A 23112-nucleotide genomic window follows, 5' to 3' on the forward strand; every position below is an offset into this window, starting at 1 on the left:
AGGGACCCTCTGGGGGTGGGGGGCCTGCCTGTTGCCCCCCCCTCCCCAGCCGCAGTGCCCCTCCTCACCCTGGCCCTATTGTTCCATGTTGTAAATACTTCTGGGGCCATGGGGATGAGGGCGGAGCTGGAAAGGGAGGGGAAAGGGAGGGGGGAGGGAGGGACACTGGCCTATCAGCAGAGCTGGGCTTTTATTTAATTTTTTTTAATACAAATCTCTATTTTTTTGGAACTGTTGCGCTGTGCCCTGGAAGGGGGGGGTGGGCAGAGGCAGCTGAGGTTGCCCCCCCTGCTTCCAGATAGGTGTCACTTGAAGGGTCCCCTAGCCTGGGGTGGGGGACAGCTGGAAGGTGAGAGGTATGTGTGTGGTGGGGGTGCCTCTAACCTAGTTAGGCAATTTGGGGTAAGGGAAGGTTTGCTCAGGGGTGGGGGAAGTGCTGATTCTGGGCTGCCCACTGTCCCCATCTTGGAGGGGAGGGTTCTATGTCCTATTCCTACCCCCCCCATCCCCAAACAAACAAAAAGCCCCTGCCATGACTCTAACCCTTCAGCCTGTAAAACCATCATTGCCTTTGATCTCAGGGGGCTGGAAGAGCTGCCTGAGCCCCAGGGCTATCCTTCCTCCCCTGACTGGGCTCCCTGGGCTCCCTTTTGCCATGGTCACAGAACAGCCTTGGAAAATGGGATAGAGATAGAGCAATCTGACCAGCTGTGGCAACCCCTCTGCCATTGTAGAAAGGGGCAGGGAGCTCTCTCCAAAACTCCTATTTTCCATTCCCAAGGCCTTTGGCTGTTCTTTCTTTCCTTCACAGAACCCTCTCCCCCTTTCCTCTTCATCCCCACCTACTTTAGCCCAGTCTGCCATACCCCTCTTCCCCCGGGGCCTAGGTTGGGGGGGTGATGAAAACTCAGGGTGGGGGCCCTGGACTAGTTTGGTCATGGGCATGGGGCTCAGGGGATGCAATGTGTGGAAGAGGTGTGGGCTGCAGGGTGGTCCTGTACCTTTGGGGGCTGTGCTCCTAGGGTTAGGACTGAATCCTCTGCATGCCTCGCCCTCTCCTCTCTCCACCGAAGCTCACCCTAGAAAAAGCTCAAAGGCCAGGAATCTGCCCTTCCCTCTCCCCTAGCCTCTACCACTTGTCTTTTGGGTAATGGTGCTGGGGAAAGAGGGCTCTCCTTGTCCTCTAAGGCTTGGGGGGATGGGGGGAGGGTTGCCCCTTGCAAACATACTCTCAGGAGGGCAGGGTAGAGGGTGGAAAGTGGGTAGAAATAGAGTTGAATGATTGGTTCATTCCTTCAGGCTTGTAATTTAGGGCCCACTGGATGGGTTAGGGATGAGGGAGGGAAGGATTGAGGGGTCTCCCCCTTCTCCTCTCCTTGCACAGCCGGGCAGGTGCAATAGTGAAGGGTGGGTGTTCATAACCTGGGGGGAGAGGATCCTCCTGGGGACAGCAGTCTATGACCTTGAAGGCTACCTTCAGTGGGGAGAAAGATTGTAGTTTTAATCAGAACGAGCACCTTGGTGGGGTGAGAAGGAATGATAATCTGGGAGACATTCAGGCCAGGGTATGGGGAGAAGACCTCAACTGTATCCTAGGGACTCTGCTTGAGTCTTAGTCTAATTGGTAACTTTGTCCTAGGAAGTCCCTCCTATGGGGATCCTGCTTAGGTCCTAGGGAATCCCTCTGTGTCGGGGACTGTCTTGATCTTAGGCAATTCCTCTGTCCTGGGACCTCTACCTATTTTAGGGAACCCTTCTGAACTGGGCACTCTGCCTTGGTCTAAGGGAGCCCCTTTGTATCAAAAAACCCCACTTGATTTCCAGGGGTTCCTTTCTTTGAGTACTTTCTATAGTCACTAGGGCACTGGGGACCCTGTCTGGGTCCAGAGGATCCTCTGAGCATCTAGGAGAAAAGGAGCATTTTGCACAATTGTTAAGCCAGAAAGGAAGGGGTTGGTCCCCCCACCAGGGCAGACAAGCACAGAGTAGGAGCCATCCTCACACACAGGGAAGGGGCCAGAGCCTCTAGCTCTCTGGGAGGGGGTGGGGCACTGGGTCTGCCACTGCTCTGGGGCAACCTGAGAGGTAAAACCAAAGGTGGGGGTGGGGTGGGGAGGGGGGTGGGGGCTGAGGGTAGTGCCCTGTGCAGACAGACCTTCAGTGTTGGTCCTTATTCCATGGAGCCTCCCCAATGCCTTCAGTGTTGGTCCTTATTCCATGGAGCCTCCCCAATGCCTTGTCTTGGGTACAGATTTATGTGGGAACAGGTGGAGCTTGCTCAGAGGATGAGAGATGGAGAGCCCACCCAATCTGGCCTGACTCTTCTCACAAGGGAGGGGAGCTGAGATCTCTTCTCTGAGTATCTCTGAGGCATGATCTGGGATTGGGAGGAGAAAAAAGAAGGGTCTTTTGAGGGCCCTTTCTCAGAGATTGTCTCTGGGACATTTCTTCCCTAAAGAATTTTTGGGCATGTTCTCCCTAGTATGGTTTCTAGAGGGGATACCTTTACCCCTTTCATGTCCCTGGGGGCATGTCTCTCCTTTGGAAGGGATGGGAGTCTCTGGCATGTCTCTTCATAGGAAGGGGGAGAACCCTGTGGCATGCCTCTCCCCTGTAGAATCTTTGGGCTTGATTCTCTCCTGGGAGGGGTACATCTCTCCTCCTTGGAGGGTATGAGGGTCTCTGGCATGTCTCTTCCCTAGGGAATCTCTTGAGCATGTCTCTTTCCTGGGGTGGGACTGGGGTGTCTGGAGAATGACTCTTCCTCTCAGAGATAGCTTTCTACTGAGGGGGTCTCTGAGACATGTTTTTCCCCTACTAGTCTGGGGGGGGTATTTCTCTTCCCTAGGGAATTTCTCTCCCCTTCAGGGTGGGTGGGCAGGTGAACCTATTGAGCCTCTCTCTCTTCTGAATAATCTCTAAAATGTGTCTCTCTCTTAGGGAATCTCTGAGGAGCGTTTCCTCTTGGGTGTGGGGGGAAATGCCTCTGAATGAGGGGGAGGGAGCAAGAGTAGACCGAGTATCTGGCCACAAGAAATTTTCTGTGGGTGGGGGGAGTGTCTCCACGTGGGGTTTCTCTGGGAAAAGGACTGTCTCTCTTAGTGGGAGATCCTGGAAGGCTGGGGGGAGGGGGTCTCTGCCCTTGGGGGGGTTTAGAGGGGAAGGGGAGGCTGTGTCTCCCCTGGGGGTTCGGAGTGGGGGGTGGGGCATGTCTCTTCACTGAGGCATCTGGGGAGGGGGTGAACTCGGGCGTGTCAGGGCGCCCACACTGGGGTCGTGTTTTATTGGTCCGTGCCGCTTCCCATCGCCTCGCTTCCCCTGGGAAGGGCCCTTCCTCCCCAATTCCCAGTCCCAACCCCGGCGCTGCGAGCACAATCCCGTTGATTTGTAATGATTTCTCTCCGTCTCTCTTTCTGTCTTTCTTTCTCTTTCCCCTTTGCACCTCACACCAAACCCTTCTACCCCGCGCCTCGAGCATGCGCAGGCACCACTCTCTCCTTCCCATCCCCACTCCGGTTCGGTTCGTTTCCGGTTTGTTTGCTGAGCTGTCAATGAAGAGACCTGTGTAATTATTCCTAAGCTTTACAATAAAAGTGTGAAAACCGGACCCGCGTTTATTTTTTCTTTCGTACTGATGCCCAGACACGGACTGACAGACTACGTACGGGACTGAGGGTGGAAAGACTGCTCAGGACCCTGCTCTGGGAGGGCTGGGGGAGAAACCGAGTTTGGGGGTCCGATCTCCCAGGAAGTGCACAATGATGCCTAAGATGCCCCCCATCCACCCATGAGCCAAGTGGAAGAGGCTACAGGGCCAGGTGGGCAGAGCACAATGCTCTTCTTTTTGCCCATCCCCATCTCTCCTAACCCCAATTCTAAAGGGGGAGGGGCTAGGGCTCAGTTCGAAATGAGGATGAAAGCATTTTTATGGTAGCCCTGCTGGCTTCACTCAAACCGACCCTGTCCCCCACTCCCACTCCTTTGAAAGGAAATCCCAGAGGTGCCGGTCTTTGGACACTGTCCAATTTGCATCCTCCGGATTGGGGTCGAGAAGGTGGGAGAGCGGAAAACTAGGTTGATCCCTAGACTTGAGGAATGTTGGGATTGCTTCCTGACAGCCCCTTCTTCCCAGCCCCCATTCTTCAGCTCCTCCGTAGTCTTATCCTTAGAACTCCATAGTCATCCCTAACTGCGCAGATTGGAAAACCTTCCTGTCGTTCCCTCCCACCACCTCACTCTGAAGGATGAGGGGCCGAATCGCACCGGGGTGGGGGGGTGAAGTACAGATCCGAGTTGTCTTAGAGAGGAGTCCTGGCGTAGGGAAAGGGTTGGGGTTCACCTACTTTCGAGAGCCTGGAGATGACCGAGACCTAGAGGGAAACTCCAGGGGTGGGAATTACCTCTCTGCTTTCTAGTTGCACACTTTGGAAAAAAAAAAGGCAACAATTCACTACACCTCGAAGTTGGACTCAATCCCAAAGGGAGGGAATAGAGAAAAAGGCTCCCTTTGGTAGGGGGAAGAACCTAGCTCCCCTCCCCCTCTCTGGTCTCTAGCACTCCTTCCTCCCAAAGCTTTCCTGGGTAAACAGACTGGCTCTCGGGGAGGCCGAAGGACAGAGACCGGATCAGCCGGTTTTCCGATCCAGCCCCGCCTTCAGGCGTTCCTCCCAGAGATTTTTTTTTCTGATCTGCTGCCACTTTCTCAAGTAAGACCCTTCTCTGCCCCACACCCATTCCCAACCAGAAATTCTACCTTCCCCCACTCCAGTCCTGTCCTCCCATCTCTGATCTGGACTTCTCCAACTCATTGTTCACTTGAGTGACCGCTCTTCTTTTGGGGACAGCACGAATCCCGGCCTTTACCTTGCCTAGCCCCTCAGCTCTCCAGTGCTGTGTTTAGTCGCAGTCGTTTGGCCCTTGGTGCAGCGCAGGGTTTTCGTGGAACCCATGTCCAGGAGCCGCGGCAGCCTACAAGATTAAGTGGAACGCAGAGTAATCTTGGGATGAGCTTCGGAGTAAAGTCAGATTTGCTGCTGGGGGGGGAGGGGGGCCGAATGAAATCGGCTGGAGAGGGATTGGCAGCGCTGGAATTCCAAGTAACACTACTTCATCCCCAGTCTTCTGGGGCTCCACTGGACCTGGTGCTTTAGATTGGATCAGGGTCCAATATACCTCTGCAAACCTAAACCTGGCTCTCTTGGGTCTTTGGTCTTCAGATAAACTAAATAATTCACTATTGAGGGTAGGGGGTGAGGTGACAGTGGTATGTTTAGATAATATCACTGAGTTTTATAGTGTTTCTTAGCCTCAAAGCGATAGAGGTGGGCTGAATAGGAAAACAGAAGAAAAGGAGAGAAGAAACTACGATATTCCCTATCTAGGATCACCCTCAAAACTCCAGGATTGGGTCAATCTTTCCAGTCCTGGGGATTAGGAGCTGCTCAAGATTCTCAGATTGCATTTCTCTACCTGCCACCTCTACCCCCACCTTCCCCCCCACACATACACACAAATTCTCTTGAACTCTCCAGTTACTGAAATCCAATCCTTAAAGGCAGGAGGCAGGATGATGAAGCATTGACTATGAGGACTAAAAAGTTTAGGCCAATGCTCTTACCTTGTCACTCCACCTGTTGGAGTCAGGTGACCCAAAGGACAGAAAGCTAACTCCTCCAATCCAATCTCTGGAATTGAAGAAAGGCACTCTAGAAGAGGGTTTGATTGATTGGAAGAGTTTTTTTATCCATATAATTTCCATTTGGGCGACTGCAGGGAGGGCAATAAAGTAGGTTATGATACTGGTTTCCCAACTGGGACAAGATAGGAGAGAATAATATCTATCTTCTGGTCCCAGAGCTCCAGTGACTTGTCTCCCCAATCACAAGACCAAGATCTTCACATTGTATTGTGATGTTCGTGATCAGGAAGGGGGGGGGGTAGAAAGGAAAATAGAAAGGGGTAAAGAAATGTCAGGGACTAGCTTAAGATAACTATTGTCTTCATCCTTAGGCTCCAAAGAAAAGTGTCCAGAGCTCAGAAGTTGGGTTGACTGAGGAGGAGGAGGGGTGCCTCCAATTCTGCTTCTCTGACCTCTGACTTGGGCTATTATTGTCTTCTTCCATCCCCTCCTTCCCCTGGAAGGAGATGATGTGGCTTTTTATCAAATGGCCATCTAACCAGGTTAATTCTCTTACCAGCTGCTCTATTCCCCTAGGCTACTGAATACTCTTAGGGTTGGGCTCTAGCTGAAGTAAGAAACATTTCCTTCTCCAAAACATCTAGTCCCATTGTTCCTCCTGCCCTTCCTATTATGGGTCTGCAAATTCATTGACTGGTAGACAAGTAGACAAAAGGCTTTTAAAACCATGGAGGACTGATGCAGAGGCTGCTTTTGCTCGCTCTTCTGTCCCATCCACTGTCCCATTCCAGCACACTGGAACCCTTCACCCAACTTCTTGTGGAGCTTAGATATCCAAACTCAGTTTGGTTCTGGGTTGGATTTCAGGTGCAGAATGAGACAGATAAGAAACTGGGCAGCAATTTGCCCCAAGGGATTGACAGAACATTGGGAGCCATGTTAATGTATGTATCTGCCTCTCTCAACTCTTGATCTCTGTGTTTTTATTTCTGGTGGGTCTCGGTGTCAGCAAATAAGGCCAGATCAAATCACACAAACACAAGCACATATGTCCAGTCTCTCTTACAGGCCAGTCAGTCACTCAGATACGAATATATATTTTCCACACAGTCACCACACACTCACAGCTCCTCTCTCTCACTCACACATACTCACATTCCAGCTGCACTGAATCTCCATGGCAACCACAAGGCCTGGTCCATGGATGTTAGAAAGGAGAGAGGAAGCCAGGAAAGACTGAAAGACAGAGGGACATAGCCCATGATGCAGAGAGATCTAGAAAGATATTAGATATTCCTTTTTTTTTTTAAACCTGAAATCCCTTTCTTTCAAAGGCAATACTGGGGGGGGGGGTGAGAGATACTTTTCCACCCCTCCCTCCCCATCCTGATTCTTGTAGTATGAGCAGTTAAGCAGTGTTAGGCAGTTTCTTGAAGACTTTAGCTGAAGATAGACCAAAGATAGGATGGGGGTGGAAGTAGAAAGACTGGAAGCCAAAGTTTAAGGGGATTTGAGTTTGAAGATGATGAGGGTAGAGCATGAAGGATAGATTAGCAGAAAAAGGGAAAATCAGGTAGTACAAGTAATGTGAGGGATCATAAAAAGAGCTGACCGATCACGCTAGGCCCCGGAGGGGATAAAAGGGAGTGGTGTGGAATTTGGGTTAAAGTTTCTCTGCCTTTTGGGACTAATTGATATGGAGGCTGAAGTCATTCCTTAGTTCCTTTTGACTAGTTAGGATATTTCTGCCGGAAACAATGAGGAAGAGGGAAGAGAAGAAGTGAAGGAAAGTGAGAGAAAAAAACAGGTGTGGATAAGTGGAAGTGAAGGCTGGAAGAGAATGGGGGTTGGCTGGTGAAAATTCCTCTTTGATTTTTTTTTGCAAGGCAAATGGGGTTAAGTGGCTTGCCCAAGACCAGACAGCTAGGTAATTATTAAGTGTCTGAGACAGGATTTGAACCCAGGTACTCCTGACTCCAGGGCCGGTACTATCCACTATGCCACCTAGCCACCCCCCTCTTTGATTTTCAAAGGGCTACCAGGATTAGAGATGGACTTTGCTTCCAAACAATGGAAAATAAATTCTCTTACTACCTCCTCTACCTCAGCATCTCTCCATTCTTTACTACTCCCTGGGTCAGTCCTCTATATTTCTGTCTCTTTTGTCTTTCTCCTTTTTTTTTTTCTTTTCTCTGGTCTCTGGACAGTTTCCCTTGTAGATCATCTCTAATCTTTCTAGATCCCAAGTTGTCTGAGTCTAACCCAATCTAGTGATTATTTGAGCCTTCTGGATCTTTACCCTTCTCTCAATTCCAATCCTGCCACCTTGCATTCCCCAAATATAGAGTGAATGTAGGGGTAAGGTGTGATTTATATAGAAGATAGTAAATGATGAGCAAAATCGAGAAGAATGAATATTTCATGGGACGGTAGGACAAATTGGTATGGAGTTATTGAGGCAAGCCTTGAATGTGTGTATATCTGGATACATGTTTGTACTAGTATCTGTGTATCTTCATGATCTGTCTTAACACTATAAAGCCTCTATTCATTACTTTAAAAGATTCAAAATTCAGTATGCCTAAAATTACTCTATAACACCTACAAATTAAGTTCCTTACTGTTGTCCCAGTTTGTGTTTATTTGATTATGTCTAGTTGCTCTCGTTGGACTGGAAGCTTCTTGAGGGCAGTAAACCTGTCTTCCTTGTCATTGTTTAGCATTTACTCTGCTCTAGACTGAGGGTTAACTCTATATTGTTGCCAGACTTTGGGAGTATGAAGCTGGGTAAGCCAGTAAGTTTTTATCTCCCCCCCACCCAACTCCTCCAGGTTCACAACAGAAACTCACCCTCTCACCCCTACCCAATTCTATCCTGATACTGAGTGAGTATGTAGTGCATATGTTTGGAGAATAGGTCCTCTGGGAAATTTGGTAAGAACACTCTTGATGGGAGAAGAGGTTTGGAGGAGAAAAGAGAAAAGGAAAAGAAGATGCTGTTCACATGGGGTCAAGGATTCAATACTATGCTGGGGAATTTGGATCCTTTTATTGGTCTAGAGGGAGTGAAGAGAGCTGGTAAGACTGTTTGCAAGGGGAGCCTAGAGGAACTTCTGGGGAAGTGAATACATTGGACTGACCCCAGTAGAGTTACTAAAGAGATGACTCCTGTAGAGAGAGAGGAAATCTGCTTAGACTCAATAATATTCTGATAGGAGAAGGTGGTGATGGAGTCAGAGACAGAAATAGGAGCAGATGAGGGGAAGAGATGAACTCTAGAGGGGGAAAAAAAAATCAGCCCTGCTCCTTTGAAAGTGGAGCTGTGTTGGCAGGTGCAGGGGAATTCCTGTTTCAGGTAGAGTTTGAACTAGATGACCGCTGAGATTTTATAGCTCCAGGTCTGAGGAGGAGGCTGGGAGAACTGGAACCAGGGAAAAAGCTGAACTGGGGACAGGAGAGACTAAAAGGTCAGGAGAAGACTGACTGGAGGATGAGGTTCAGGGCTTAGGGCTGCTGTTCGATGAGGTTTGGCAGACACAGTGGGCAATAGGCTTCCTGTGACTACTTAGAGACCTTTGGCGCCATCTCTCCTGGGCATCATGCCCAGTCCCATGTCTCCCCCTCTAGCATCCATCCTAGGGAACAACCCTATAAACAGGAAATGCTCAAAGCTAGGCTGGGCTGCTACTGATTATGGAGACCCTTATTGGTTAGAGTGGCATCCTCTGCCAGATGGTCCAGATGGGGGAGGGAGTGTGAGGGGCAGAAGGCTTCCTGACCCTTTAATTATTTGCTCACTTTCTACCTACCTAAGGCCGTTCCAGAGTCTCCTTTGCTCCAAATCAAAGGTGACAGGAATATTAACTCATTAGCACAAAAGCCCCAGGAGATGAAATAAGAAGATGGCCAGGAAGACCCTATGTCAAAGCCAATCTCTTGCTGTTTTGTCCATGTGCCTTCCCAAATTTCTTCATTCCCTCTATTTCTAGTCATCCTTTACAGAGTGATCCTCTAAATTCTGGGGGGGGGGGTGTTACTTAATAAAGATATGTATGAGGAAAGTTTGGGTTAGAGTTGTCTTTCCATCTCTTTTCCTTCTGAAGTCCCTGATAATGATATCCAAGAGATAAGGTATCTCTTCCTGCTAAAGGTGTGTGTGTGTGTGTGTGTGTGTGTGTGTGTGTGTGTGTGTGTGTGTGTGTGAGAGAGAGAGAGAGAGAGAGAGAGAGAGAGAGAGAGAGAGAGAGAGAGAGCACTCAACCATTTAGGGAAGGTCAGAATTTCATACCTGCAATGGTTGTTATGGCAACTGGACAATACTCCCAAGGGATAAGCCCTACCCCCCTCCCAGCACTGTATAGGTTCAGAGACACAACTGTAATCACACATCTCAATATGCACACACACAGAGGCAACTGGTCTAGGTGTAGTATGGGACAGTTTTTTGTGGCACAGGATCAGCTGAGAGGGGGATCCTTTTCTTTCTTTTTCTTTTTTTCTTTATACCTTCTAGATGAGTAATAAGCCAAGGGAGGTAGAAGAGAAGGGAAGGTGTAAGGAGGGAATGTTAGTTTGTACACATACAATTAAATAAATAAATAAATAAATAAGAATAGCCTGTTTGCATATCATACATTCATGAACATACAGACTAATAAATATTTTCTTCTACGATATAGGTGTATATATGACTGCATGTGTTATATGTTTGTGACTATACTTTCAAAGGCCAAGGGCAGTCAATAGATTCAGAGCTTTGGAAAACTGAGGCTGGGAAAAGGTTTTATGAATGAAACAGAGTAAGGGTTAAGGGTGGGCCAAAAATTGACTCCTTCAGTTTCCACAACAGTCCCCAGTGGGCTAACCTGGCTACCTACTATGCTCCTTGGCAGAACCTAGTATGTGAATAGGCAAAGAGGGTGAGCACAGTGGTCAGTTGGTCTAGTCCTACCCTACTTGGCTGGGACCTCAGGTTTGGACAGCTGAGTCCACAGGGGTGTGGAGAGTGGATGAACATCGGTCAGTGTGATTGGCATGAGCCAGGGGAGCGGCTGGCAGACTTGTTCCTGGTAAACACGAGGAGAGGTTACTTCACAAGGAAACAGTAATTAACTTTAATTAGCACCTTGCATCTCGGAATATTATTAACATCTCAATTTCTCTAATCAAGGCAGCAGGAGAGGGGAGGCATCTGCAGCGCTGACTCCTTCCTGGCCAAGCTCCCTGGCTTGGCACAGTTCCTGCCCATGGCCCCTGCCCACTGAATTTATCCTTAGGGTTCTGGAGTGGATTTCTGCTGCAAGCATGAAGTCTGAGCAGGTATGAGGACAGAAGGACAATGGGGTTAGAGAGGAGAATCATTGGGCATCAGAGGATCTTAGAAATTGTCTGGTCCAGACTCAGTTTACAGAGGGAGAAATAGGGTTAGAGAAATGATTTGTCTAAGATTATATGGTTTATTAGGAACAATGTTGGATCTTTTGACCTCTAGATAAATTATATGGGTTTAGAGGGAATTTGGGAGTAGCAGGATTTAGTAGTAGAAAATTGGAAGTAGTAGTAGTAGAAAACTGGAAGCAATGAAAATATGAAAATAGAAAGTCTCAAGAAAAATCTCTGATGGTTGCAGACTCCTTTTCCCAATCAGTTTGTAAATCTCCACCCCCCCACACACCCAGTAGAATGAAAAATCCTGGAGATTAGGGACTGTTTCATTTTTGTAATCCCAGTGCCTTGCACATGTATTTAATAAATTTAACCTTATAATTTTTTGGTTTTGTTCAGTCATTTAAATTGTATCTGACCCTTTGTGAAATTTGCCATTTCCTTCTCCAGATTAGGAAATTTCAGTAAATCAAATTAAGTGATTTACCTAAAATCACACAGCCACTAAGTGTCTGAGGGTGGATTTGAACTCAAATCTTCTTGACTCCAGGTCTGTTACTCTATCCACTGTGCAATTTAGTTGTTCTAGCAAAGTCCTGAATACACAGACTGTATAAGTGTTTGTTGAATAACTGTGCAAGTCTCTAAGGCCAGAGAAAATATAAGCATTAACAGGTCAGAGAGGAAAAGGGTAGAGGACTTCCTGAACCGTGGCATCCATGCATTTAGAAGCTCTCTGAGGGTGAGGACCCAGGTCTTTCTGCATTTCCTACCATTGAAGCCTACCTCTCAATGACACTCTTCCAAGGCTCCAATTCAAGATTAAAATATGACTGTCCAACTGCTTAGTCTGATGGTGATGACCTTGGGCTTCTAACTTGCTTTCCCTTTATTTGTTTGTGTCCCAGCAGCTGTTCTTCATTTCAGTTAGATTCAATGCAATCCAATTCAATCCAACAAGTCTTTATTGAGTATTTGCCACGAGGCGGGGTCCTGAGTCAGACCCTGAGTATCAGCTAAGGAATGGAAAAGCTCTTTCTGAAGAAAGGCTCTACTGGCCTGGAGGCAGAGCTGCAAACAGCAACAGTCACTTTGGGTAATGGCTGCAGGCACTAATCAAAGAACAAATTTCGAAGGCGTTTTAGTATGGGAAGGGCAGCGCACTGACATTGGCCTTTTCAACAGCACTCTGAACATAGGAATCATCAATAGTTTCATCTCAGAGCCCAAAGGCTGTCTATCTGTTGCTGCTATTTTGATATTTTTTTCTAACACCATGCACATACAATTGTTTAGTGGTTTCAACCATATCTGACTCTTTGTGTCCCCACTGGGGTTTTCTTGGCAGAGATACTGGTTTACCATTTCCTTCTCTAGCTCATTTTACAAATAAGACAACTGAGGAAAATAGGGGTATAAGTGACTTGCCCAAGGACAACCAGTGAGTTTTCAAACCTGAGACCAGTTTGAACTTAGGAACATGAATTTTCCTTGGCATCGGGTCCAGCACTTTAATCCATGAACCACTTAGCTGCCCAGGCACACCCAATATTACCCCTAACAACACATTTATATGGAGTTTTGTAATTTCAAAATATCTTCCTTATTTCCATGAAAGATTGTTGCTTGTCCTTCATTTTTTTTGGGGGGGGGCAGGCAAATGGGCTTAAGTGACTTGACTAAGGACACACAGCTAGGTAAATGATTAAGTGTCTGAGGTCACATTTGAACTCAGGTACTTCTGACTCCAGGGCCAGTGCGCTATCCACTGCTCCACCTAGCCGCCCCATTATCCTTCATTTTTGAAGAGGACTATGATTTTTAGGGATGTGATGCCGTGACATGCAAGTGAATTGGTTTTAAGTGAGGGAAGGCTGTATTCACTTTCTCCTCTAGAGCCACCTAGATTTAGTGACAAGAAAAGAATCTGGATGATTGAGAGGACCCTGGAAGACCTTGGCCTTTTAAGCTAGGGTCTTTAAACCATTCTCAATAGACTGAAATAACACCCACTCAGTGATTAAGGCTTGGTAAGAAAGGGGTAAAGAAAAGAATGACCTCATTTACATAGTCAAAAAAAAATAAACTTGAAAGGGAAGACCCTTAGGATTTAAGGTCAAAACAGAGACAATTTCTGTTTATTTTCACTCTGAGCCAATTAGGTAAGTAAAGATAACAGCATTATCCTCACTTTATTGATGAGCAAACTGAGGTCCTGAAAGGTGAGGTGATTTATCTAAGACAGAGGTCAAACTTTTTGGTCTTACACTTAAAAATTATTGGGAATGATGCCACCCCCCCATCCCATCAAAATGCTTTTGTTTAAATATCTTTGAGAAATCCCTTAAATGGACTTGGGAGCCCTGCATATCCCCAAACTACACTGAAAACCTCTAGTCCAAGGTCACACAAAAAATAAATTGGAGAACTGGGTCTCCAATTCAGACCTTCTGACTTCACTTCAGGTGCTTTTTCAGCTACAGGAGCTAATGTTTGATCAGAGGTTAAAGTCTATTGTTCACCAGAGGATTAACTGATATTCCTGGTCAACCAAAATACCTCCAAACAATCAAAGTGTAGACCCTTCTTAGGTTTTATGATTGTTTTCCAGTTTAACCAGGCAAATATCCGCTAAGTTTCTGAGTAGTAGAGAGTTAATTTTCAGTGTTGAGGATCACATTGAATATTAAATCATTTCTGTAGGGAATGAAAATACTTATTGTTGATGTAGATTGTAGAGGGTAGAAAGGAAGCTCCCCGAGGGCAGAGGCTATGGCTTATTTAAATAATTCGGATCATAGTTCAGTCACACAGAATAAAAGTTCCACAGAGGTTTTTTGATTTGGTAATAATGATGACATTAGTTTTGGTAATATTTTCAATCTCTTTCTGAGTGTTTAAATTTCAGTATTTGTGTTTCTTCACTTTTTTGTTTTACAAACTTTTCTGAGGGAGTAAATTTACTAGCAGTCTTCCCATACACACATATAGACACACTCCAACCCATTAAAAAAAAATAATAATAAAGGGCCAGGCTGAGCTGTGTGAGTGAACCTGAGAAACATCCAAGTCCTCTTTTTTCCTCCATTCTCATATATTTGCATATTCATTAGCATAATATTTGCATGAAAAACAGTTGAAGAGATTGGAGTAATGCCTCTGAGCAAACAGCTGGGGATTGTGGTCCCTGAATTCCTTGCTCTTTGCTATTTTGTTTCCCAGATGTGATTACTATCCTGTTTCCTTTGCCCAAAGTCCCTTCTCATTCCAGGCAATGATCCACTCAAGGTTCAAGGGACTCCATAGCCTCAGGTACCAGGATTTCTCCTGGGGATGAAGCACAGCCTCCCCATCCTAAAAGAAGGCTAGAGGGAGAGAACACAGCCATTGCCCCTCCCTTTCCTCTTCGCCCACCCCTCTTCCTTTCTCCTATCCTCTTCCCTAGGGACAGAGATTCAGGATTGGTTTGGCCTATAACCAGTTTAGGTGAGATCCAATTAACTAGTTAGCGCCGCCAGAGCTGGGGCAGGCGAGGTAAACTGGGTAGTGGGACGGATGGGTCGGATAATACGCAGAGACAGCAGCTCAGCCATAACCTGATAAGCAGCTCCTGATATTGATGCAGTCCTAGCTTGGCAAAGGCTGAACAGTTCCAGTCCCCAGGGTGGTGGGGGCTGTGAGGGCTATGAAGCACAGGAGCCCTCCACCCACCTTGCTGCTGGGCCCTACAGCTTCTTCTCATGTCATGCCCTGACTTTCTCAGAATCTAGCCTAGATTTTATTCCTACTGTGGATCTCTCCCCCCCTCCCCCTTTCCCATTCCAAGCCTTCCCTTCACCTCAAAAACCTGGCTTTTGACCAGGTCTTTGTATAGGGTGGGTACCCCAGAGCCTCTGGCAAGTATTCTGTTTCACTGCCCTCCCCCCAACCCGGTTCCTTGGCAGGCAGCTCCAAGAGATACATTTTTACCCAAATTAGGCCAAATTGTAGAGACAAGGAGTTTGACTTTTAGGTATAGAAGTGGCTAGGGTAGAGCCTGAACTAAACGTAATAATAACAATAACAACAGTAATAATAGAAACTCACATATATATATAATGCTTTCAGCTTTACAAAAGTGTTTTCCTCATTATAATCCTGTGAGGTAGGAATTGCAAGTTTTATTAGCCTAATTTTACAGGTGAGGAAACGAATTCAGAGAAGTTATAGTTACTTCAGCTGTCTGTGTGACCTCAGCCAAGTCATTTAAGCTCCCTAGGTCTCAGTTTCTTTTAACTGTAAAATAGAGGTTGGACTAGATGACTTCTTTACTTACAAAATATAGTTTTTCAGGGGTGGCTAGGTTGCACAATGGATAGAGCACTGGCCCTGGAGTCAGGAGTACCTGAGTTCAAATCCGGCCTCAGACACTTAACAATTACCTAGCTGTGTGGCCTTGGGCAAGCCGCTTAACCCCATTTGCCTTGCAAAAACCTAAAAAAAAAATTATATATATATATTAATATAGTTTTTCTTATAAGTCTTAGTGACCATCAGAGTAGAGGTTATCAGAGTTCTTGGGGAGGTGAGTGAAGGGGTGCCAGAGGAGCCTTCCTAGCCTGAATTTGGAATAGAGGAGAATATCTCTCTGAACATCTACATGGCCTACTGATCTAGTTTAATGTGGTAATATTAAAAGCAATTTTTTAAAATTTAAAAACCTTGAGACGGCTAGGTGGCACAGTGGATAAAGCACTGGCCCTGGAGTCAGGAGTACCTGGGTTCAAATCCAGTCTCAGACACTTAATAATTTCCTAGCCTTGGACAAACCACTTAACCCCACTGCCTTGAAAAATCTAAAAAAAAAAAAATTTCATGGATAGAGAAGCTCCAGGTCTAGAACTTTCTACCAATGAAAGTTGACACCTAAGCAACCTACAATCTCTTTCCCCCCCTTTTAAACAGTAGTTCATTCTCCTTCCAATTACTTATAAAGACACTTTTTTTTAGATTTTTCAAGGCAATGGGGTTAAGTGGCTTGCCCAAGGCCACACAGCTAGGCAATTATTAAGTGTCTGAAGTCGGATTTGAACCCAGCTACTCCTGACTCCAAGGCTGGTACTCTATACACTTCGCTAACTAGCCACCCCATATAAAGACATTTTTAATAAAATTTTTTGAGATCCAAATTTTCTTCCTCTTTCCCCTCCCTTCTCAGATGAAGAGCAACTTGATATAGGTTGTATACATTCAAGGTAATAATATTTCTATATTAATCATATTGTTATAAGAAACAGAATAAAAGAAAAAAACTATTTAAAAAGTGAAAATAGTATACTTCAATTTACATTTAGACTCCATCAATTCTTTCTCTGCATGTGGATAACATTTTCCAACATGAATCTATTAGTGAGAAGAGCTAATGTAATCAAAGTTGATCATCATACAATATTGTTACTATATACATTGTTCTACTGGTTCTGCTCATTGAACTTTGTATCAGTTCATGTAAGCCTTTCTAGGTTTCTGAGAGCATCACATAATAGAATGCCATTATATTCTTATACTGAAACTTGTTCAGACATTCTCCAATTGACAGGCACCTTCTCAATTTCAAATTCTTTGATACCACAAAAAGAGTGCAGATTACAATCTTGGAGATCCACTCAGAGGGCTGGCTTGCTTTGAGTTAAATAGATAGTCAGAGGTGGGTATTTGAAACCTCCTCTTCTTGACTCAAAGACCAACTGTATCTCCTATTTCTCATACTAATTACACAGATAAAGAAAGGGAAGTTCAGAGAAGCAAGTTAATTGCCCATAGTCATAGTGAACTAACACTAATCACTTCTAGGTGAGCACTCTTTCTACCATACTCTGTGCCTCACTGTTGGGTGGGTGGTAGGTATGTCTCTAGATTAAAAAAAAATTCAAATTTTAGCAGATGCCCCTTATCATCTGTCTTCATAGGATACCAATTTGATTTAATTTGACCTAATAAGCATTTATTTAAATGCCAATTATACACTGTGATAGGTGATAGAGAGGGAATCGATCAATTCAAAAACATATATTAAGAATTTATATGGGAGTAGCTAGGTGGCACAGTGGATAGAGCACTGGCCCTGGAGTCAGGAGTACCTGAGTTTAAATTTGGCCTCAGACACTTAATAATTGCCTAGCTGTGTGATCTTGGGCAAGTCACTTAACCCCATTGCCTAAAATTAAAAAAAAAGAGAAAAAGAAAAGAAGAATTTATATGTCAAACAGTGTGTTGCATTGGAGATACCAAGAAAAATCAACAACAGTTTGCGTTCTAATGGGAAGGATAACACATACATAAATAGATACATTAGAGATACATACAAGTATATATAAGATGACTTTGGAAGGAAAGGTACAAATGCAGGAAGTAAAATAATGTGTCTTCCTGTAGGAAAGACTTCCTGAAGAAGGCAAAATTCTGTCTTGACAGAATCTGGGGATTCCTTGAGATGGGGATGAGGAGACAGAGAGCTTCTAGGCAGAGGGCACAGCCAATGAAAAGGCAAGGAGAGAGCAGATGGAAAGTTGTGTGTGAGGAACAGCAAAGAGGTAAGTATAGCAGGATTGTAGAGGGCTAGGAAGATTGTTAAGTATAAAAAGACTGGAACAATAGAAAGGGTTCAGGTTATGGAGAGTTTTAAATGCCAGATTTGGGATTTATATTTGGTCCTAGGGGCAATAGGGAGCCACTGGAGTTTATTGAACAGGTAGTAACACATAGTCATCTATATGCTTTATAATAGAATCACTTGGACAAATGGATGGAGAATGAATTGTAGTTGCAAGGATCCTGAGGCAAGAAGGATGCTACAATAGTCTAAATGAGAGGGGACTTTAATTTGCCATGAAAGAAAGGATTCCTTAACCCCCTAGAATATTCTTTCCCTTAGAGAACTTGAAACAGTTCTCATAGTTCTGACTTCACGCAGGGACCTGGCAGCCAAACCCAGCCTGTAAATGGGTTTATGCTCTGTTATTCATATGCACCCAGAGGAAGATGTGGCAGATATGCTTGTATGGGTATATGAGTACATGAAACTGAAGCTACATGTACATAAAGTAGGTGTGCTCACATGTCTTGACATACCAGAGCCCTGACTTGATGCAGCCTAATCCACTTTTTCAACATCACCCAAAGGGTTAAAGGCCCAGTCCTGAGCAAGGGGGAGCTGTCCAGGCAGGAAGCTTCTCTCCCTGTCACCAAAGGCCTCAGGGGAGGGCTGTGTATGAGTTTTCCAGCTTTTTTCCCAGGCTCCTCAGTCTCCCCAGGGAAACAGCTACATGCCAGAGTGGTGACCCCTGACCTGTTCTCCTTCTTCTCCCTTCCCCCTCCAGATCCAAACTTTAGTTTCAGAATACTGGGAGCCTGGAATTCCCTTCCACACAGGATCTCTCATTTTCCCACAGTCTCAGTGATTTCCCCTACAGCCCCCAGCCCCATTAGTTCCAGGCCTAATACTTTCTCCAAACTACTTCCTCACTAGCTTTCTCTACCTCCTCCCCTCCCCTTTCCTAAAGCTCTTCCCCCCACCCTGTGCATTAGCAATTGTCTAAAAATAAGATCGTGTGATTCAAACAGATGATTCCGGAAATATACAATTTAACTTAGGCATCCAATGGGGGATGCAGATGGACCCACACATGGAGACAACAGATACATATATAGCTCTCCACCCCACCTACAGGTAAACCATCATGCTCAAAGGTAAACAGATAGATAAACAACCAGGGATAGGGAAAACAGGACAGGGAGGGGTCTTTTAGGCAAGTGGCATGAGATGGAAGAGGAAAGATGAGCCATCTAGAATCCTTCAGATTTCTTCAATCTATGGTCTGGGTACAACTCTGGGGTCTCTTTTCTTTCTCACTATTCTGTTTCAATGAAAGTCTCAGTACATTCTTACCCTAACTAGGAAATGACCTAACTTTGAGGGAGAGTTCCAGAGGAACTTCATAATCAGAAGGATGGGAAAAGGTTAGAAGTATACTCCATATCTTTTCTAAAGTTCATCTAAGGAGAGATCTATGATTTGGGTACCACTCATTCTCTGACTTTTCCTAGGAAATGATTGAAAAAAGTTCTTTTGTCTACCTACTGAACATTAGGGTTCGAAGGAGTCAAATATTTGACTCAGAGATTCATAGTTATTTTATTTTCCATTGACAATCCAACTTAATAATTCAGCTGTATGATAGACACAATGCCAGGGCTTGGAGATGTAAAGATTACATCAAAATAGTCTGTCCTCAGGGTTCTTACATTTACTATGTTTAGTAGGATTTAATAATAAAGACAGAAGAAGGCCAAGGCAATTAATTTCACTTTTCACCACCAGTTGATTAGGATTTGATCCATGATTTCAGATTTTATTTTCAATCTTCCTGGTCTAGAAAGCCTGACTTCTTCTAGACAATACCTCTGTTTCCCCCTCCCCCACCCCTTTTTTTGGTAGGATGTTGGAATCCTTAGTAGGAAATAAGAGGGTTTCATGTCACTTGAACATTAATGACTGTAGCTTCTCTATCAAAGGTCTGACATTTATTATTGATCACGCCAGACTCTTGCCAAAGTCTATAACCTAGACCAACCCCATGAGTTTCACATCTTTGCTGTTTCCTACTCATCCTTTAAAACCCAACTAAAATTCCATCTCATCCAGAAAAAATGGTATTTGGTTAATGTGTCCCCTTTATGTACCACTTTATTTTGCACACCATCAATGCTCCATCATGTTATAGACATGTATACAAATGTGATATAAGTTTCTGGATTCCCCTAATAAATTATAAGGTCTTTAATAGGCAGCTAAGTGGTGCAGTGGTTAAGAGTTTGGAACCTGAGTTCAAATCCTGTCCCAGACACTCACTCCTTGATCCCAGGCAAGTTACTTTATTTTTCTCAGTCTCAGTTTCTGCATCTATAAAATGGGGATAATAATTGTTCTTTATCTCACAGGGTTGTTGTGAGGATCGAATGAATTAGCATTTGTAAGGCATTTTGCAAACTTTAAAGTTCTACATAAATGTTAGCTATTCAGTAAGAGAAGAAAAGAAATTGAAGGAATTTGAATAGGTAATGAAGAAACAAAACTCTCACTCTTTGCAGATGATATGATGGTTATACTTAGAGAATCCTAGAAAATCACCTAAAAAGCAATTTTAGCAAAATTGTAGGATATAAAAATAAACCCATATAAATCATCAGCATTTCTACATATTACCAAGAAGACACAGAAGCAAGAGTTAGAAAGAGAAATTCCATTTAAAGTAACTGTAAGACAACATAAACTTGGAAGTGTACCTGCCAAGCCTAATTCAGAAACTATATGAAAATAACTTTTAAACACTTTTCACACAAATAAAATCAGATCTAAATAATTGAGCAAATGTCATTTGCTCATGGTAATATAATAATAATTTTACCTAAATTAAATTACTTATTCAGTGCCATACCAATCAAAATCCAAAAAATTACTTTATTTTGCTAGAAAAATAGTAAGTAAATTAATATGGAGGAACAAAAATGTCAAGAATATCAAGGAAATTAATAAAAAAAAATGCAAAGGAAGGCAGTCTAGCCATACCAGATCTAAATCATATTATAAAGCATCAGTTATCAAAACTGGTATTGGTATTGGTATTGGTATTGTCTATGAAATAGAGTGGTGGATCAGTGGATTAGATTAGGTGCAACAAAAAAGATTAGGTGTAAAAGAAACAGTAGTTAATAACTATAGCAATCTAATGTTTGATTAAACTCAAAGACTCTAGCTTCTGGAATAAGAACGCACTCTTTGATAAAAACTGCAGGCAAAACTGGAAGATAGTATGGCAGAAACTAGGCATAGACTAACATCTCTCACCTTAAATCAAGATAAAGTCATGGGGTGGCTAGGTGGCATAGCGGATAAAGCACTGGCCCTGGAATCAGGAGTACCTGGGTTCAAATCCGGGCTCAGACACTTAATAATTACCTAGCTGTGTGGTCTTGGGCAAGCCACTTAACCCCATTTGCATTGCAAAAACCTAAAAAAAAAAAGATAAAATCAAAATAGTTATAGGATTTAGACACAAGAGATGATACCAAAAGCCAATTAAGAGAATAAGGAATAGTTTATTTGTCAGATCTATGGAAAGGGGAGAAGTTTAGGACCAAAGAAGAGATAGAGAACATTATAAAATGCAAAATAGATAATTATGATTTCATTGGATTGAAAAAGTTTTCACAAATAAAACCAATGCAATAGAGATCGAAAAGAAGACAGTAAGTTGAAAAATAATTTTTACAACTAGTGTTTTTGATAAAATATATAGAGAACTGAGTCAAATTTATAATGGAAGTCATTCCCTAATTAATAAATAATCAACAGATATGAAAAGGCAATTAAAGGAAGAAATTAAAGCTATTTACAAACATTAGAAAAAATTCTCTAAATCATTATTAATTAGAGAAATGCAAATTAAGTACTGAAGGACTATCTCACAGCTATCAGATTGACCAATATTACTAAAAAGGAAAATGGAGGGGATGTGGGAAAACTGGGATACTAATACATTATTGGTGGAGTTTTGAATTGATCCAACCTTTCTAAAGAGCAATTTGGAATTAACCCAAGAGTAATAAAATTGTTTTTACTCTTTGATCCAACAATACCACTACTAGATCTGTTATCTCAAAGAGATCACAAAAAAGGATAAAAAACTCACATGTACAAAAATATTTATAGCAGCTCTTTTCAATCTGGCAAAGAATTGGAAATTGAGGGGATACCCAACAATTGGGGAGTGGCTGAACAAATTGTGTATATGACTGTGATGGAACACTATTGTTGTATAAGAAATCATGAAGGATGAGAATTCAGACTAACCTGAAAAGACTTTCATGAACTGATGCTGAGTGAATTGAGCAGAACCAGAAAAACACTGTCCATACTAAGAGCAACATTGATTGAAGATCAGTTTTGATGTACTTATTCATTTCAGCAGTACTATAATCAAAGACAATTCCAAAAGACTTGTGATGGAAAATATCATCCATATCCAAAGAAGGAACTATGGAGTTTAAATTTAGATCAAAGCTTACTATCTTCCATTTTATTTTATTTTTTTCCCCAAAATTCAAGAAATCTTTTATTGGTTATTTTTTAGGTCATTTATGCCATGAATTTATAGGGGATTGGTTCCAACAGTTTAGGTTCCTTGCCATTGGTTCTCACAAAGTGTGCTTCTCTTGGTGGAGCAGGCTGACGTTTTAGTTGAACCCAAGTGCCTTTTTCTTTGGCTTCTTTCTTCTTCTGATCATTTTCCTTTACTCGCTTCAGGAAGCTATCTCTGCTCTTAGAATGCTTAATATGCTCAATACGCACATTAATTCTCTTGGCTAGAATCTTGCCCTTAACCTGTTTGTTTACAACAATGCCTACAGCATGCTGTGTAACATTATAGACTCGTCCAGTCTTGCCATGGTAACATTTGTGGGGCATTCCTTGCTGAACTGTGCCCATACCCTTGATATCTACAATATCACCTTTCTTGTATATGCGCATATATGTAGCCAGAGGGATGAAAGGGCCTAGAAAACATGTATCGAGTCCCTCTCCTTTTTCCTTTTGTGTTTGTCATTTTGGAAACTCACTGAAATATGGTGGAGCTGGCGGAAAGCACTATCTTCTATTTTAAAAAGTTGTCTTATGTATCATGGTTTTTTTTCCCATTTTGATTTGATTCTTCTTGCACAACATACTTAATATGATATACATGTATAACCTATATTGGATTGTTTTCTGAAAGGGGAAGGGGGAGGAAAGGAAGGAGGGAGAAAAATGTGAAACTCAAAACCTTGCAAAAATAATTTTTGAAAACTATATTTGCAGGTAGTTGAAAAAATAAATAAAATATTTTAAATATTAATTATTATTATTGAATTGTATTAGCAGTATTTTACCTAAATTTTGCCTACTATAGTGCTTTTATCACATGGCAAATGCTATAAGCATATGATAGTTGCAATTATATATGATGTAAGAGGTGGGAGAGAAGTAGGATGAACCTGCTGTGTTTATGAGA

Source organism: Macrotis lagotis, chromosome 1, assembly GCF_037893015.1.
Source record: "Macrotis lagotis isolate mMagLag1 chromosome 1, bilby.v1.9.chrom.fasta, whole genome shotgun sequence".
Lineage (NCBI taxonomy): Eukaryota > Metazoa > Chordata > Mammalia > Peramelemorphia > Peramelidae > Macrotis > Macrotis lagotis.